The 19,906-nt window shown below is 38.7% G+C and overlaps 1 protein-coding gene across 1 annotated transcript in view; it reads left to right on the top strand.

Moving 5' to 3' along the window:
- The first annotated feature begins 14,711 nt into the window (after nucleotides 1–14,711).
- The window catches only part of b4galt2 (UDP-Gal:betaGlcNAc beta 1,4- galactosyltransferase, polypeptide 2), a 177,657-nt gene continuing 172,462 nt past the window's right edge, over nucleotides 14,712–19,906 (top strand). Inside the window, exon 1 of the mRNA XM_053495479.1 lies at nucleotides 14,712–15,189. The gene's annotated coding sequence lies outside the window, so the exon portion shown is untranslated. The remainder of the gene's footprint in view (nucleotides 15,190–19,906) is intronic.

The following is a 19,906-nucleotide window of genomic DNA, read 5'->3' as shown; positions in this document are numbered from 1 at the left end:
TCTCGCTACAAAGCACAATGTCATCTGCAAACATCATAGTCCATGGGGACTCCTGTCTTACCTCATCTGTCAACCTGTCCATCACCAGAGCAAACAAAAAGGGGCTTAGAGCCGATCCTTGATGCAGACCCACCTCTACCTTAAACTCTTCTGTCACACCTACAGCACATCTTACCACTGTCTTACAGCTCTCATACATGTCCTGCACCACTCTAACATACTTCTCTGCCACACAATTTCGCCAAAAACACAGCCAAAGAAGGGCCAACACTGCAAATACTGACTCATTGCATAAATGTCATGTAACTGTCGATCAAGGCCTTTGAAACATATGAAGTGCTTGTAACTATATTTCAGTACATTACAGAAACAACTGAAACAAAGATCTAAAAGCAGTTTAGCAGCAAACTTTGTGAAAAATAATATTTGTGTCATTCTCAAAACTTTTGGCCACGACTGTAGACAGAGTGTGCCCTTATTCATGTGCGTCCAAAAAAAAAGCCTTTCTATGAATTATCATCCAGCATCAGAATGTTTATAGCAACATTCAAATTAAATGAACTCCTTAGATTAATTATATTTGCATGTAATGTAATTGCTAATATACAGTGCATTCAGAAAGTCTTACTGCAGTGGCCACGTAGAGTAGTAGTAGTGCATTGATGCGCTTTTGTTTGGGCCACCAGACTGTTGTACGTACTGTATCGGAGAAGTTCTTTGCTTTACGTCAGCCGTTTATTTTGTGTGAAAATGTTTACCATTGACGAATGTGTTTTTCTAAAGCTGGCAATGAATACAGATTTAGTTTATGGAAAATTTCAAGCCCGGAGACAAAAATATTCTACCACACCGCGATACTGTGCGAGATTCAATAAATGAGAATAGTAATGAGTTTCATTAAACAAATACTTTTGCATAGCGTGCTCTACGCAGCCACTGCAGAGGGACATTTTGAACGCATGTTATAATAAATATACTGTATAACTGGATTTATCAAGTGATTCAAAATTCACTTCATTTAATTAGTTGGAAGACCTATTCATTAATCTGGGAACTTCTGATTTAGGTTCCAATTAAGGATCAAGGAAGATACTGGTGATTACCATTGTATTTATTCTCATTTTACGAACGTGGTAGGACCCCAGTCAGCATTTACACACTATGGGCAATTTAGGAACTTGACAATTAGCCTGATCTGCATGTTTTTGGACTGTGGGAGGAAACCAGAGTACCCGGAGGAAATCTAACAAACACAGGAAAAACATGCAAACTCCCTACAATGCTAACCACTACACCACCGTGCTACCAGAAGCAAGATTGGCAACTTAAAATCTTCAAGTATTAGAAATTGAAGTGTCTGCCTACTAATGTAAATATATGTTATTTATTTAATCTGGGCTGGCAAGACATACTTCTTATTTTATAATAAATTTATCATAAGCATAAGAAAAATGTTATTCAAATATTTACTACTTTCTCTAATGACATTCTCTAGTGAGGTCTTACCTCGCACTGACCACAAGATGGCGGTGTAGTGTATAGAAAAACCTAAGGCCTTATCGTGAGGACTCGTAATACCTCACGAGTTGTTTGCTTCATTGCTAAAGCTAACTGCTTTAAAACCTTTACGTTATTTAGAAATTGATTTGATATCCCATGATGTTTTCTTGATAAATGCCCATACAATTTTATGGGCTTGCAATATTTATTCAAGTATACTTTAAATAATGAATTTTTAGAAACACAGAGCTAAAAAAAAATGATAAATAAATAAAAAAAAATATGACTGGAGAAAAGAAGAAATGTTTTTGTTTTCTTCCAAAATGTGAAGCCAATTACTCATAATATTTTAGATAAGCAACTGAAAATGGAGAATATTCTGACTTCATTCCTCCCCAGAGAGGAAACTGATTGGGTCTAAAACAGGAAGATCGCTACTTGATTGGCAAATTATCATAGAAGCAAGTTTGCTAATGAGATGGATGGAATATAAGCTTCTGAAAATCTTTTCCCAGTTATTTTCAGTGATTCCAGTATCAGTTCACTAAGGTCGTACTACAATGCCTTCAGGGCAACGTCTTCTCCTGGCGTCCGCAGCCACCCCAACCACCAACTTACTCCATGAAAACCTGTCAGAAAATCAGTTATAACTTACTGGATTATGACCAAAAATGACATTTTGTGATTAAATTTTGCCTAAGGCTTTTTTTATGGTTGATGTTTCAATCTTGACTTGACATTTTGTAAGGAACAGCCATCCCAGAAGTCAGAAATACTTCAAATAAGCAAATAATGTAAAATATTCCATTTTAAACCCTTTAAATGCTCAATTTCAGTGTGCTGTTTCTGATGATTAAGTCATTCCTGAGCAAATAATTATTTTTAAACACAATTTGAAATGTGGTCTTGTTTTGTGGTACTTCCAGGTGGTATTTTTAACAAACGATATATTCATTCAGCGGCATGGTGGCATATTGATTAGGATTGTGGCCTCGCACCTTCAGGGTCGAGGGTTCGATTTGCTCCTCAGTTTGCATGTTCTCACTGTGCTTGGTGTTTCCTTCGTGTACTCTGGTTTCCTCCCACTGTCTAAAGACATGCAGATTAGGCTAATTGGCGTTCCCCAAATCTGCCCATAGTGTAAGCAAGTATGATGGATTGGCACCATGGGTACATTGCCTCATGACCAAAGTCTCCAGGGATAGACTCTGGGTCTAAAATATATATATATACTCAGCAAAAAAAGAAACGTCTTCTGACTTTTAACTGTTTTTACTTTCAGTACACACTTAATGTGTAAATTAAGGGGTAGCTCAGTGGTTAAGGCATTGGACTACGGTTCGGAAGATCCCAGGTTCAAACCCCACAACCACCAAGTTGCCACTGTTGGGCCCTTGAGCGAGGCCCTTAACCCTCAACTGCTCAGATGTGTAATGAGATAAAAATGTAAGTCGCTCTGGATAAGAGCGTCTGCCAAATGCCTAAATGTAAATGTAAATATTTGTATGAACACTAAAAGAGTCAACACCATAAGACATAAACTAAAAATGTTTTACAATGTGTCCCTGAATGAAGGGAGGCTCAAAATCAAAAGTACCGGTCAGTATCTGGTGAGACCACCAGCTGCTTGAAGTACTGCAGTGCATCTCCTCCTCATGGACTGCCTATTGCGGACAGTCTGAGCACCGATGGAGGGATTGTGTGTTCCTGGTGTGACTCGGGCAGTTGTTGTGGCCATCCTGTCACGCAGGTGTGATATTCGGATGTACTGATCCTGTGCAGGTGTTGTTACACGTGGTCTTCCACTGCGAGGATGATCAGCTATCCTTCCTGTCTCCCTGTAGCGCTGTCTTAGGCGTCTTACAGTGTGGACATGGCGATTTATTGCCCTAGCCACATCAGCAGTCCTCATGCCTCCCTGCAGCATGCCTAATGCACATTCACGCAGATGAGCAGGGACCCTAGGCATCTTTCTTTGGGTGTTTTTCACAGTCGGTAGACAAGTCTCTTTAGTGTCCTGCGTTTTTAGAACTGTGACCATAAATGCCTACTTTCTGTAAGCTGTTAAGGTCTTAACGACCATTCCACAGGTGCATGTTCATTAATTGATTATGGTTAATTGAACATGCATGGAAAACATTGTTTAAACTCTTTACAATGAAGATCTGTAAAGTTATTTGAATTTTTACAACATTATTGTTGAAATACACAGTCCTGAAAAAAAGACGTTTCTTTTTTTGCTGAGTATATATATATATATATATATATATATATATATATATATATTTTTTTTTTTTTACAAATAAAGATTGTTCTTTTATTAATTAGATTCACATATTTTGCCATCATGTATACAGTAACCTGTCATCACCACAGGAATAAAATAAAATATGAGGGGGAACAGATTTGGGTTGCTCTACTTTTCTGGTATAATTTGGTGTCACAGCCTGAGGAATTGCTAGAAATTCTGACACTTCATTGTTCCTCTATTGTTAGCGGTGTGCAGACAACCATGCAGGACTAAAATGTATGCTTGTTATTTTGAAACCACTGGCCTAGACTCCTAAATTAAATCTCAAATAAAAAAAGAGCAAAGCAAAAAAAAATTATAATCCAATGCCCCAAACGTAAGGCTTAAACACAGGGTCATTCTCTATACACTTATTTAAACATAAAGTTTTATCCAAGACAAAAACTCCTCTCTAAAACAGTATGTTGTTAATTTCTCTGCAAAAATACTATTTTTATTACTACTCATATCCTAACAACTATAATTGGTGAAGTTGAAAAGCAAATCTGCAATACAACCTCTGCAATGTCTAACAAGGTTTGAGATGCTTGTAGAGGGGGCATGTTCTGTTCCTCCATGCAGCACATTTAAAGCTCAACATTTTTAGGTTTGTGCTTGTGGACATCTTTCTTTAACTGACCTAATTTTTTGGGCACATAATGTTGCTGAACTTAGACCTGAACAACTGAAGCAACCCCAGATCATAACACTGCCCCCACAGGTTGGTACAGTAGGCACTAGGCATGAAGGGCGCATCACTTCATCTGCCTCTCTTCTTACCCTAATGCCCCATTACTCTGGAACAGGGTTAATCTGAACTCATCAGAGCACAAGACCTTATTCCAATGCTCAAAACTCCATTCTTTATTCTCCCTAGCAAATTGAAACCCTTTTTTTCCCAATTAGCCGCACCGATAAGTGATTCTCTTAAGGATACCCAATGGTTTTTGTCCCAATCCCTTGAGTTCTCTTCACAGTGTGATCATTCAGGTGAATGTGCTGTGACGTCCATTCCTGAGGAGATTGTCTGTCTTGAATGCTTTTCACTTTTCAGTGAAGAATCTCACTCACTGTAGAACGTTGACCTCCGAATTACTTGGAAATTGTTTTATAACCTTTTTCAGCAACAGTTGCTTCTTTAAGACCATAGCAAACCTCTTTCCCTTTTGGAATTGTGTCAATACACACCTGAATGCTCTAGACCACCAAACTGCCAAAACGTTGTCTGCATACCTGCAGAAGATCATGTTTTTCAAACAAACAAAAAAAAACAGAGGCAACACTATCTTTTACATGTGACTGTGCTACTACAGTACCAAGTAATGTGGGTACCTGGTGTTTACCAAAAAATGTTGGAACATACCACAGTACTACCATGGTACCTTAGTATCACCATAGGGGCAGTGGTAGCTCAAAGGGTTAAGGCACTGAGTTACTGATCAGAAGATCGGCGGTTCGATCCCCAGCTCCACCAGGTTGCCACTGTTGGGCCCTTGAGCAAGGTCCTTAACCCTAACTGCTCCAGGGGTGCTGTATCATGGCTGACCCTGCGCTCTGACCCCAGTTACGCTGGGATATGCAAAGAAGCAATTTCCCTCAGGGATCAATAAAGTTCTTCTTATTATTATTATTATTACTAAGTGCCACAGTATCTACCCTAGTACTCTATAAACATCTACAGTGCCTATCATGGTAATGTCTGAAGTTGCTATGGTATATTATTATTACCATAATAAACTATAGTACATACGATAGTAAAATTTCTGATGGGTAGTTAACTGGGTAGAGGAAAAAACCTTTACATACCTTTACATAATTTATATTCTAGATATCATAGGTGATCCATTACAGTGTAGTCACTGAACACCATTTGGCTCAGGGTAAAGTTATATTTCCCATGTTTGAAGGTTATGAATAATGTCGGAGCAGCAATTCCATAAACTGCCATGAGCTGTGGTCAGTGGGATTTCATTCAATGTAAACATGTGTAGATGAGATACTATTATTTAGGGAGATGTTAAATCTATGGCACCACTTCTTGTGTCTATAGTGTTGCTTTTTTATATCAAAGAAAGTGATAGTGTTTTCACACCTGACACTTTGCCACAAAAATGACAACTGTAGTCCCAGCATATGCCCTGAAGTACTACAAGAGTTGTGTGTGGATAATGTGTGGGCAAAGTTGTACACACTTGAGCGCTTCCTGCTCGGTTCATATGAAAATCTGTGTACGTTCATGCCTGCTTTCACCCATGTACGTACAGTATATGCACTCAAAAGAAGGGTAATGAATAGGACATAATGAAGAAGATATATAAAGATATATCAAAATAATATTTCATTACACTCACCTGCTATAATTCAGGTGTGTATGTAAAACATTTATGGGGAAAATTAAGTAGTCCATTTACAGTTAATTGACACCCACACTGATATCAAGCCCCTTTCTGTTAAGTCATAAGTGTGCTTCGGTCAATCAACAAATGTATAATGGAGTGGCTGAACATTTTTGAAAGAGTTCCCATTAGCTAAATAAGGTTCTTTTTAAAAACTGCACTTTGGATCATGATGATGACTGGCTTATGAGTCATTTTGAATTCCCGAGGGCAATTTTCTTAGAAATGTGTTCTGAATTGGAGCCAGCACTGGAGAGATCATCATGGAGAAATCGATATTTTGGATTGCACCCTGTCTCAATAGTAGGTCGCTTTGGGTAAGATAAAATGTCTGCCAAATAAATAAATTATGTAAAATGTAATCATGCGATGCCAATACTCTTACAGGTACTGATAACGTCAGGGTTATATTTCAAGAGATACTTATTGGTGTGAACTTGTCTCTCTTACTCATCTCTGAGCCATGTTATGTAAGCTGTATAGGATGGTATAATTAGATTTTCACACACCTAATTGGCACAATCGACTTCACCCATACTGAAATAAGGCCATCAATAGACAAATCATTATCACTACATTAATCTGTAAGTGATCTGTGGTACAGTTGTGTCTAAATGATGGGTCAATATTAATACTGTGTACAGGATATGACAGGTGTTTAAGTAAAACCGAGACATTTACCAGATAAAATTTCCGGTAAATGAAATGGCGTAAAACTGATTTACAGAAAAATTCAAGCACTGTACAGTGATAAGATTTCTTAGCCATAGTAAAACATTTCAATTATGCAAAAACATTTTAAAAAAGGCAATACATCCAAGAAAGATGATGAGAATGCTTTTCCCATGAGAATTCAGAGAGTGGAATGGCTGATCTTTGAAAATCGATGGATAAATTGCCACCATCCTGCGGAAGATACATGTCTGGCTGTAGGAACTGTACATACTATCATTATAACACCACTTACACATCACAGGGACTCGGCTGAAAGATATTGCTACATCTCCCGTACAGTCCCGACCTCACTCCAAGCTATTTCCACTCGTTTAGGCCATTAAAGGAATTCCTGGGAGGCCGGCGTTTTAGACATAAGGCAGGCAGCTCGATTATGGCTCAGGTGTATGGAGAAAACTTTCTATTTTCTGATGGTATCCAAGCACTACTGAAACGCTAGGATAAGTGCATTAGTGTAGTAGGGGTTACTGTATATAGAGAAATAAAGCTAGACACCCCATATACACCTTATTTGATTAAACAAACTAAGCAAACACATGAAATGCTGACATTTATCCCCTCAAACAACTCAAACAAGCAACAACTCTTTTGGGTGGCTGGGCGGAGCAGCAGATGACATTGCTCCAGGACTCGGAGCTAAAGCTTGAGTTACTTTCTGTGTGCCATTTTATACTGCACATTTTTCCTTTGTTTGTTTTCCTTACAAAATTTTTTTCAGTGAATTTCTGCCTTGCATCTAGTGTCCCCCAGAAACATTTTAAACTAACAATGACCAGAATAAAGAATGTACTGAAGATATAAATAATTATGCTTTCCTACATCAAATCTTTTTTTAAAAATAATCCTATTTCTCTTAAATACATAATTGCTTTTTTGTCAAGGAGCCCAGTTGCCATAACCAGAACATTTTATCAAACCAGGACTTAATGGTTTGCACTGTTACAGTACCTCCAGGGTTGGGTGTTCGACAATCACCTCTGGTTTGTGTACAGTATGTGAAGTTTGCATGCTCTCCCAGGGGTTTGTGGGTCTCTTCCAGGTATTCGGTTTTCCCCTCACAGTCGAAAGTCATGTGTTGCAGGCAGATTAGTGTTTCCCAATTCAGTTTACCTGAAATTTGTGACTGGGTGCTTTGTGTTTTGTGCTTTGTGATGGGTTGACCCTCCTTTTAGGGTGTCCCCTGCCTTGTGCCCTGAGCTCCCTTGGATAGACTCCAGGCCCCCTGCGACCCCATTCAGGATAAACAGTATGGAAAATGAATTAACCTGGACACCCCTTTCGGAATGAATTTGGACACCACATGTCCAAAGAAGGATTTTCCAGCATGACTGTAGTCCCCTTAAAATTCAGTGAAATTATTAACAAATGGACTACAGAAACCAGGCACTTATTGGATATGTAATACTAAACATGATAAAACTGTTTTTTATTGCTAACCTTAAAGTTTTTATTCCCCTTTTTATATATTGGCAATCGCTCTGTGACTTTGCTTGGTATTGCTCGATTTTTCTCGATTTTTTATGTCCAGCATTAGTACAAATACTACTCAGTTTTACTGCGATGTCTGTTAGCAAAATAAATTTGCATACCTTCCCATACAGTCTAATTTAGATTTAAAAAAATAGTTTCTAGTTACATTTTTAATGTTGTTTTAAAGTTAAGAACCATTTCATACCATTCACGTTCACCTGCAACTATATTTTGTATAACAGTATTCAATCAATGCTGAATGATTTACATTTTTCACAATGACTTACATTTGAGCAAAAACATATGGAAATATATTTCATTTTGACTCTCTCTTTTAGTTATGCTGTCATAACTGGATATGCTGGAGTCCCTGCTTTCTGATCACAGTGAACACTCTTTTAAACCACTGTAGGATAAGATCATAGCCAATCTGTTCTGTCTTCTCCTGTCAAGCTGCGTACCCCTGCTGCCTGATGTGATGGCAGTGCCAGATCATGACACTTCTACTGCTGTGACATTTCTTACGCTCCAGAAATTCCTGAATCGTCCTGATACTAGAATTCGGCTTGGATTATCTGCACACAACTCTCACTTTATGTTCATGTTAATGTTCCCACATGGATATACAGTATCTTAAATATACAGAACACAGTTTGTGCCCAAGGCTCAACCTTGCTTATATGAATAAGCTCATCTGGACACTATAAATCAGGGGTGGCCAACAGAGCCGCAGCCCTGCGTGTTATCTAATTATCCCTGCACTCCTCACTGCTTATTACCTGAATCAGATGTGCTCAGTCAATCAGAAGCTGCAAGATAGCAATTCACTTTGTCTTCCCCACTACACCCTCATTTAAGATAGTATTTTCTAACTTCTGGAAGGCTGTGGCTCTCAAGGACCAGGGTTGGCCACCCCTGCTGTAGATGTTAACCTTCGCTAACTTATGAACTGCTATATTAGCCACAAACACTGTTCTGCACTTCTCCAAGTACACTTATTCACAATATGTTTGTAATGAACATGCTTTCAGGTGGCACATGGCTTAGTGGATAGCACTGTTGCCTTGCAACTCCGGGTTGGGATTCGATTCCCACCTCTGGTCTGTGTGCATGAAGTTCGCGTTTTCTCCCTGTGCTTGGTGGGATTCCTCTGGGTACTCCTTCCACAGTGCAGATCAGGCTAATTGGCATTCCCAAATTGCACGTAGTGCGTAGTGCCCACGCATACCTGAACATGATAGGCGGTATAGAAGATAGATGAATGAATGAATGATTGAATGAATGAACAGGCTTTTAACTTGATTAGTACTGTTTGACTTTATAGAGCAAAAAGTAATGATTTATAATCTCATTATCCAGTGATACCCAGAAAAGGATGATTTCTTTAAAAGCTGCTTCCTCTCAAGGTTTCTTCATCATGTTGTCTAAGGGAGTTAATTTTTCCTTTCCACCAATGCCTCTGCCTTGTTCATTAAGCATCTAAATGTACAATCTAAATGTGTAAATGTATATTCACTGCCATTTTGAAGACCGAATAGGGAACTGACTGTATCGGTGTTGTTTTATCTAGACGTTGTTAAGAAGATTTATTTTCACTTAACTGGTAATAAACTTCCCTAATGCACCTAAAACATCTTCAGCAAGCAGTAGTGCCGCTATCACACTGCCTTGTATCTACATTATTGTGATCCAATCAACCAGGATGTTTTGTAATGCCAAATGTGAAAAGGGCCTAAGTAGACTTTATCAGTTCAAGGGAAAGTCAAAGAAGCTCCACAAGTCTCCATGCGCAGGGGAATCAGCACCACACCCATTTGGGTGCCTTAGTCTATTGATGTTCGGAAATATCCATGTCTTGGTGTGTCTACAACACATTCAGGGTTTTGCATCCTTCTGCTACTTTGTAAACAAAAGACATGAGAAACATACAGTATTTGCGTTCAGGAAAGCTGTTGCATTCAGTATGTCTGGTGACTCCCAATGGGATTTCTGAATGCCAGATAACCTTATGCGACCAAGCATATATAAATTAGATGATACAGACATTCTAAAAGGGCACTGGTGGCTTAGTGGTAGGTGTTTTGTCTGCCATGCGGAAGGACTGGATTAGATTTCCAGCCAAACCCAAGCCACTGAATTCAGTGCCGATTCCAAGCCTGGATAAAATGGGAGGGTTGGGTCAGGAAGGGCAACCGGCATAAAAACCTGTGCCAAGCTTGTACTGTATTTGCGGACCAGGTGGGTCACCCCTTGCTGGTAGCAGCCAAAAGCCCAACAACAACATACAGACATTCCAAACATACATCAAGTGATAAATACAGTGGTGTGAAAAACTATTTGCCCCCTTCCTGATTTCTTATTCTTTTGCATGTTTGTCACACTTTAATGTTTCTGATCATCAAACACATTTAACTATTAGTCAAAGATAACACAAGTAAACACAAAATGCAGTTTTTAAATGATGGTTTTTATTATTTAGGGAGAAAAAAATCCAAACTTACATGGCCCTGTGTGAAAAAGTAATTGCCCCCTGAACCTAATAACTGATTGGGCCACCCTTAGCAGCAATAACTGCAATCAAGTGTTTGCGATAACTTGCAACGAGTCTTTTACAGAGCCCTGGAGGAATTTTGGCCCACTCATCTTTGCAGAATTGTTGTAATTCAGCTTTATTTGAGAGTTTTCTAGCATGAACCGCCTTTTTAAGGTCATGCCACAACATCTCAATAGGATTCAGGTCAGAACTTTGACTAGGCCACTCCAAAGTCTTCATTTTGTCTTTCTTCAGCCATTCAGAGGTGGATTTGCTGGTGTGTTTTGGGTCATTGTCCTGCTGCAGCACCCAAGATCGCTTCAGCTTGAGTTGACGAACAGATGGCCGGACATTCTCCTTCAGGATTTTTTGGTAGACAGTAGAATTCATGGTTCCATCTATCACAGCAAGCCTTCCAGGTCCTGAAGCAGCAAAACAACCCCAGACCATCACACTACCACCCCCATATTTTACTGTTGGTATGGTGTTCTTTTTCTGAAATGCTGTGTTACTTTTACGCCAGATGTAACGGGACACGCACCTTCCAAAAAGTTCAACTTTTGTCTCGTCGGTCCACAGGGTATTTTCCCAAAGGTCTTGGCAATCATTGAGATGTTTTTTAGCAAAATTGAGACGAGCCTTAATGTTCTTTTTGCTTAAGTGGTTTGCGCCTTGGAAATCTGCCATGCAGGCCGTTTTTGCCCAGTCTCTTTCTTTTGGTGGAGTCGTGAACACTGACCTTAATTGAGGCAAGTGAGGCCTGCAGTTCTTTAGATGTTGTCCTGGGGTCTTTTGTGGCCTCTCGGATGAGTTGTCTCTGCGCTCTTGGGGTAATTTTGGTCGGCCGGCCACTCCTGGGAAGGTTCACCACTGTTTCATGTTTTTGCCATTTGTGGATAATGGCTCTCACTGTGGTTCGCTGGAGTCCCAAGGCTTTGGAAATGGCTTTATAACCTTTACCAGCCTGATAGATCTCAATTACTTTTGTTCTCATTTTTTTCTGAATTTCTTTGGATCTTGGCATAATGTCTAGCTTTTGAGGTGCTTTTGGTCTACTTCTCTGTGTCAGGTAGCTCCTATTTAAGTGATTTTTTGATTGAAACAGGTGTGGCAGTAATCAGGCCTGGGAGTGACTACAGAAATTGAACTTTTAACTGTGATAAACCACAGTTAAGTTATTTTTTAACAAGGGGGGGCAATTACTTTTTCACACAGGGCCATGTAGATTTGGAGTTTTTTTTCTCACTTAATAACATAATCTTCATTTAAAAACTGCATTTTGTGTTCAATTATGTTATCTTTGACTAATAGTTAACGGTTTTTGATGAGCAGAAACATTTAAGTGTGACAAACATGCAAAAGAATAAGAAATCAGGAAGGGGGCAAATAGTTTTTCACACCACTGTATATGTATGAAGCTAAGTATAAAATAAATTCCTCAATGTCTCCACACCTTCGAGACACCTGTATATAATTTAGGTGTATAAGTATATAATGTGCACTCACCACAGAATATTGATCTGAAATATGATGACAGCAACAGAAAATCATGAGCTTTTAATCAATGTGATCACTAAAACTTAATAGCTGATATAGTAAATGTACCACACTTTGGTACATGATTATTCCATGGTAAATACTTTCGTACAACAATACATGTATTATAGTATGCTGCATGGTTCTACCATGTAAAGTAGTATGGTACTGTGGAACACATACCAGGATACTGTGGTATAATGGAAATATTTACCTAGTACAGTACTATTGTACAGTAAGTATGTAACACAAATTGAAAGTGGAAACTTCAAACCAAATAGAAATAATATGGTACTGCCTATACCATATAACCAGATATACCAAACTACTACTTTTGTACTAACATATTTAATATGGTACAGGATGTTTTAGTTACTGTATCTGCTGAACTTTGGCAGCCACTGTAAACAATAAGTTCCATAGAATTAACCAAAGTATGGTGGTACACACCATAGAACTACCACAGTATCCACTGAAGTGCCACAGTAGCCCCCCCCTAGTTCTTTATAGATTCAAATGGTGCCTAAAATGGTAATTTTTGAATTACCTTGGGAATATCATGGTATATGATGGTATGTACTATATTATGATAAAGGTATCCTGCAGCTCTGTGCATATGCAGATCCTGATGCCTGTGTTCCACCATTAAGTGTGAAAGAATGGAGCTCCGGTTACCTCCCACACTCCAAAGACATGCAAGTTAGTGCTGTAAGTGGTCTTCCCAAATTGCCTGTAGGGTATGAATTAGTGTGTGAGTGTCTGTGTACATATGTGTGTGTACCCTGCGAAGGATTGGCACCCCATCCAGGGTGTATTCTGCCTTGTACCCTAGGTCACGACCCTGTATCTATATAAATAAAAGCATGATATCCGTTTCAATGAAGGTACCTTAGAGGACCCGAAATCAGTCTCTAAACATTGTCTGTCTGGATGTCTGTCCAGACAAATTTTAGCACAGCATCACACAAAACTGGCTGGACAAAACTTAATGAACCTTTGGCAGTTCTTAGGTATTTGCCTGAAGTGCACCATAAATTAAATCAAAATGTTCAATAGAAGTGAAGTTACGAGCAGTAGTTATGTGCAAGATTACAAACCAGAATTTTTGTGGGCGCATCTTAAATCGACCACTGGACGGAATTTAATGAAGCTTTTGCAGTACTTAGTAACCAGTTTAAGGTTTATCCTGTTTATTTTTACTGGGATTAGTTAATATTTTCCCCACTGAAATCACAGCGATGAAGTGGTATAAATGAATTGCACCATGCTGGGGTTGTTTTACGACAAAGCTTCATCTTTAACCAATCTACTTTTTTAACAATTTTAACAAAAACAATAACAGTGGTACCTCGAGACTAGGTATCTCGACAACAAGCAAAATTTTGTTACACATTCAAATGGCTATAAATGCTTAAGAGCAAAGACAAAAATAAAAGAGATTTATAAATCGAGTTTAAAAAGACATAGTCAATGGGTACCCTCAAGAATGTTCCGGAGAGAGGACCGAATTCGCCAGAACACCTCAGATCTACTTTTTTAAGACAGGCAGACATGTACACGAGCTTCAACCTGAAATAATAATAATAATATCACTAATTAAATTAAAGCTAATAAGCTTTTTGTTTTTTAGCTTTCATCTTTTATCTATTTTTACAAACTCTTTCCTGGTCAGCGACAGGTACAGTAGGCTAGTACAGTGAGTGAGATACTGTATATACCATACCATACCATACCATACCATACCATACCATACCATACCAGACTGTACAAAAGTTACCGCCTCATCAGAAGCAGAAAAATGAGTTATCATATCTTGTTGAATTATAGATAAATATATAAAAATGCTCACAAAGTCACTTTTTCCTGTGTCATTATATGTACCCTAAAAACATCAGGTAGGGAACTACAGCTAAAGTATGGTGGAATATTTAATCCAGCAATTCACACAATAAAACACACTCTACTGTACACTCGCAGTTTATTATAGTTTTCTTTCCGTATTTGTTGCATCTATTAAAACTCGTTTATATTATTTGCAAAGCAAAAACATTACATTTCACTTTCTTAATTTGGTGCCTTTTTTTTATTATTATTATTTCTAGCTTTGTTTTCGTGAACTACAGATCCTCTTGCTCCACCTTGTGGCGAATCCCGGAATTACCGTTTGAACCTTCTGACTCTCCGTACTAAAGATGCTGAAGCAGAGACCTGTGTGTGTGTGTGCTTTTTTCTGTGTGATTCCCGCTGGCTCTGTCCACACAGACACACACACACACACACTGGAGACGCTGAATTCTGTGCATATGGGAAAGCGAGGCGCGCGACACCGACCCGGTTCTCGGATTACCGACTGAACGTGTTTGCGCGAGCATGCACGCGCTGCCTTTCTCTCCATTTTCATTTTGGCGACACGGCAGCGCGCTCGCGCTCTGGGCTGCACACACTGAAGTCAGAGGCAGGAGGAAATGAGCAGGGCTAGCTGTGCATCCACAGTGCATTGTGTGTTTCCTGGATATGATGCGCATTTTCCTAGAAACTGCTCCCATGCGCTCTTGATGCGACCCTCGTTTGTTGTGGGATGGACACATTTTCCAAAATACTAACAATAAATAATAAATGAAGAAAAAAAATAATAAACCCTCAGGTTGCTCTGCTAGTCAGCAGCTGAAGTGCTTAAACAAAGAAATGCATTCTTAAAGAAGAAGCCACAGCCTGGATTTGTCATCAAGGTAACAAAAAATAAAAAATAAATAAACAAATGTATGCATAGAAATATCATTATTCCTTCCAGTGAGTGAATGCATGCATGCATGCATGCATGCATGTAATGCAGATGTTTCCATGTTTTTGTGTGTGTGTTTGTTTTATTTGAAGCTATCCTACAGTACAGCCTGCCATCTTGATGGAGGTATTAAGAGATGGAGCTTATTTCAGATCATAAACACACAGCTCTGGATTATGTTATCAACCTGAGATAGATGCACCACAACTCATATTGTGCCTGGGGCTGATTTTAATCCCAAACATTCAATATTATAACTGTTTTTATATATATATATATATATATATATATATATATATATATATTAAAATAAATAGTATTACACAGTTGCAGTCTCTGCTTTTGTCACATCTGCAGTGTCTACACTTGGCCAACTGGCAAGCCATGTCTGGCTTTGTCCTATTAGACTCCTGCCTGCAAGTTTATCATCATATGGTTGAATTAGATTTAGGTATTAATTTATTCCTAACTGATAGACACTTCCATCTCTTTCGCGCCTTCTTGAAACTTGTTACAGTCCGACATGCACCTGCTTCTTTTTTTTCCTCCAACTTCGCAAATAATGATTACATAATACTTTCAGTATTATAAATTCTTATAATGTCTAATTTGTTTGCTGCACTTGTTTGGGGTACAATAAAAGCTTAGTTTGCAGCACTCTCCAAGTGAGCTGTAGTGTTTGAAAGCTTTTTGTCCTGCATGGTACCTTAGATGTGTTCTGATATTAATGATTCATACAGTATACTGTGATCTTCAGCTTGCACTTTACTCACCTTGCAATCCATTTAGAAAAAGGTTACCTTTTTGGCTGGAGATAAAGTCTGTCTTATTCAAAAGGCAGGATAGGACGGCTACTTTTTCAAGGATCTTGTCTTTGTTTCAGACAAATTCGAAAGAATAAAAAAAAAATATGGACATACATGCTGATGTGATATACATTTTAACACAATGCAATTTAATGGAGCATGCTGATATGTGTAAATAATCAACAGCAGGGTGGTGTGAGGCAGGCTGATGTGGAGTGGAGTTACTGTTGCCAACCATAAGTTGATCATTGTCTGAAAACATAATATGCCAGTCATGTATTTCTCCTGTTGTGAAGTTAAATAAGTGAAATGGTGGAGCTGAAGTCACTCGACAAGGAACAACTGTGACATGATCAGAGTATGACATCACAGTCACTTATACAAAGGACTGATCACTTGAATCTTGATTGAATTAGTTGACATTTAATTAATTCACTATAGTGCTCATTACAAGAGAAAGAGTAACTTATGCTGTGATTGTTGTTTAATTTTAAATGTATTCACAAAAAATGTAATATGATGTTGTGTATTACATGTCCTTTAAAGGATTAATAGAATAATATGGGTTAGTTGTGTTAGAAGCTTAGTTAAATAATTTTGTTGGTGTACTGTATTTGTTTAAATTTCATTTAACTGTTGTGTTTTAGAAGTAGTGATTTAACTGTTATTTATCAGGAATAGTGATGTACCCTTTTTTTCTGGTTTCCATTTAAGGTTATCGACCTTGCTCTCTCTCCCCCGCTTAGTCAAATCTATTTTGAACAATTGTTGTGTAACCTGCAAAGCTGTCAGACACAAGAATTAAAAGTGATTCCAGAGTTGACTTCCGTGTCCCCTGTAGTTGGCTATGGCTTTTTTTGAGTTTGAAGCAGAGGCTGATGTGCAAATTCCCAGATAACTCGACACCTATACCATAACAATTAGCCAAAAATGCAGTAAATTTAAATTCTTTATTATTTTAATTCAGTTTTGTGGGACGTCTGTGAATCGAGTCAGTTACAACCTACGTGATTTCCTCCCTTTCCTCTCTTTTCCTCCTAATAAGACTTATGATTGATCAGAGAAAGTGCAAAATCCTCACTTAAGTGGTGTAAAATGAAAGAAAGTGATTTACTATGGATTGTTACAAAGCACTGACACTTCCAAATATGATAAATGATGATCCGTTTCCTCATACACACATCATCATTGACAGGTTTTTATCCTCTGCATTTGCCTTACAGGTCTCCGTGTTAGTTGTTGTGTCGTCTTCCTGTAAAACATGGGGTACCCACAGGGATCACTATTGGTCGTCTCACGTCGGCATGCATTATCCTTCATCGTCAGACTTTACTTTTAACCACAACTCATCCTGAACAGTTGTTGGGAATTTAACCTTCCCAAAACCTATATTAGGAAACATTAAATGTGTATTTGTTGTTTAATTTTCATAAACAAAACATAAACAAAAGACGGAGGGTCAAATCTGCTGTCCTCAACTCCTCCTAAACCATTCTGGGAAATTTGACCAAACTTAATCAGTACCTTTTTTTTTTTTTTTTGTTAGAAATTGATGTGTGATAGTTGTTAAACTTTTTTTTTTATTCATAATTTTTTTCATTTAGTTTTTTTTTTTTTTTTCAATCTAAAGTCATCCAATATACTGTAACAGTCAGAGGTTTCGTAATGTGGCTACAGGGTAATACCACACCATGCCATAAGGTGGCACTCCTTTTTATTGTGCTAGACTGAATATGTGTTCAGAAGTACTGTACTAGTTTTGCTATGTTGCCACTTCGATCAGCTACCTCGCTGAACTTATTCTCCTCAGTAAAAAGCAATGTGAGGAATTATTGCTATATTTTACAGTTCATGCATAACTTATGAATATAGTGTCCTGGAGAACTTGTATAGTCCGTGTTTAGTACTGTAGATGTGCACCAGCTATTTCATTGTGTTGCCTGCCTGGGAAGCGTACGAGACATACAGTATAGGGACCATTATCCATCATATCCAGTCATCCATTTATCCATCCATCTAGGAACCTCTGTCGTTCAACTAGGAACTGTGGAGGCCAATGGTGACCATTGTATTTATTCCTATTTTCCCAGCCATTGTAGGACCTCTGCTCAACATTCACATACTGTGTAATTAGGGAACGGCAGTCGACCGATGGTCTTTGATTGTGAGAAACCCACCAAGCACGGGGAGAACCTGAGAACTCCATGCCCAAGAAGGGAATCGAATCTAGTACCTGAAGGGGCAAGACGACAGCGCCAACCACTAAGCCAGCGTGTCGCCTTATAAGATTTCTAATTCATGCATATTTTAGGGACTGACCTTTCTTTTTATTGATAGTTGAACACACATGCATCATCGTTGTCCGTCGTCGTCACGCTTTTTCTCTATCCACTACTCCCTTTTTGGATTTTGACCAAACCTCCATAGACATGTACTAGCTGTTGCACGTTGCACTTTTTGCTCTCTTAGAGGATTCATACATTTTTGATACAAAATCTTGGTAATATCATACGTTCCCATGTGATTTAAAAAAAAAAAAGCCTCATCTTGCAGTTGTTTGCACACAATCTCAGGAAAAAAAGCCTGTTCAAGGGTTCTTTGGATAATTAAGAGTTCTAAGCTTCTTTTCCTGAAGCGGTTGTAATTGTGTGCCTCTTTGATAACGAACAATGTTCGACTCTCGACAGCATAGAACCTTCCAAAAGAGATGCATTATTTTGTCCTCATTACAATGTTGTCTCTATTTTGCGTTTCATTTGAGAGGAAGATGACTAGGTAGGCAACATATCTGGGTAGCATTATCTTCTCGAGACAAACAGCGTCCTGTTCAGAAGGCAGCTTAATGACAGCTGAACAGAGCGGAAAGCAGGGCTGCATTGATCCTTCACAGGGAAGCAAATGAAAGTCTGTTGCTCTCAGAACGCTTTGATATTCTGGTTAAAATGCTGCTCGGCACAAACGGATAAAGATGAACAAGAAGGCCGACGGTAGTGCCAACTGTCCGCCAGATCACAGGTTAATATTAATGCAGCTGCTCAATGTTTTTGTTCCGTAGAAACACCTTACATAGGGCACTCGTAAGGTGAAAGTTTCACGTAGACAAATTTCGAAAACATGTTGGAGTCCTCTGTGAGGAGACATCCATTTGGGGAAGGAGACGTTGTCAGTGTTATGTTACAGTTTTTACGTTTTCTGACAGCAAAGTTTTCAGGATTGAGTGTCCTTGAACTGACTTGTGCTTTTTTGGTAAGAAGCAGGCTGTTTATTTTTCCCTTAGTTTTTTTAGCTTTGTCAAAGAGATCAAAAACAGAGAGCGAGAGGGGTGACGGAGTGACAAACGATATCAGAATATTCTAAATACTGCATCTAAATACTTATTTTTTTACTTTTAAGTGTCTTACCATTTTGTGCTACAGTATACCATGGCGGCACGGTGGCACCTCTAGGGTCGAGGGTTCAATTCCCACCTTGGATCTGTGTGCACGTTGGATCTTTGCAAATGTCCTGTTGCTTGGTGGGTTTCCTTTAGGTACTCTAGTTTCCCCCCACACTCCAAAGACATGCAGATTAGGTTAATTGGTGTTTCCATTGCTCGTTTTTTGTGCGATATATGTCCTGGGATGGATGGGCACCCAGTCCAGACTGGACCTCTTATCACAGCTGACTCGGGGCATGAGGTATGGATGGGGTGCCAATCAGTTGCAGGACACATTTGCACATGCACACACAGTTAGTCTAACCTGCATGCATATGCAAATGCATATTTGATACTATTAAGAAATTTTAATACTTCAAAACATGTAAGAAACCTGAGACAAATCAGACAGTAAACATTAGTGCTATTAAAACGAATCAAAA

The sequence above is a fragment of the Clarias gariepinus genome, chromosome 1 (genome assembly GCF_024256425.1).
Source record: "Clarias gariepinus isolate MV-2021 ecotype Netherlands chromosome 1, CGAR_prim_01v2, whole genome shotgun sequence".
Classification (NCBI taxonomy): Eukaryota; Metazoa; Chordata; class Actinopteri; order Siluriformes; family Clariidae; genus Clarias; species Clarias gariepinus.
The sequence above is the reverse complement of the archived record's forward strand: the minus strand, read 5'-3'. Positions and strand labels throughout refer to the sequence as shown.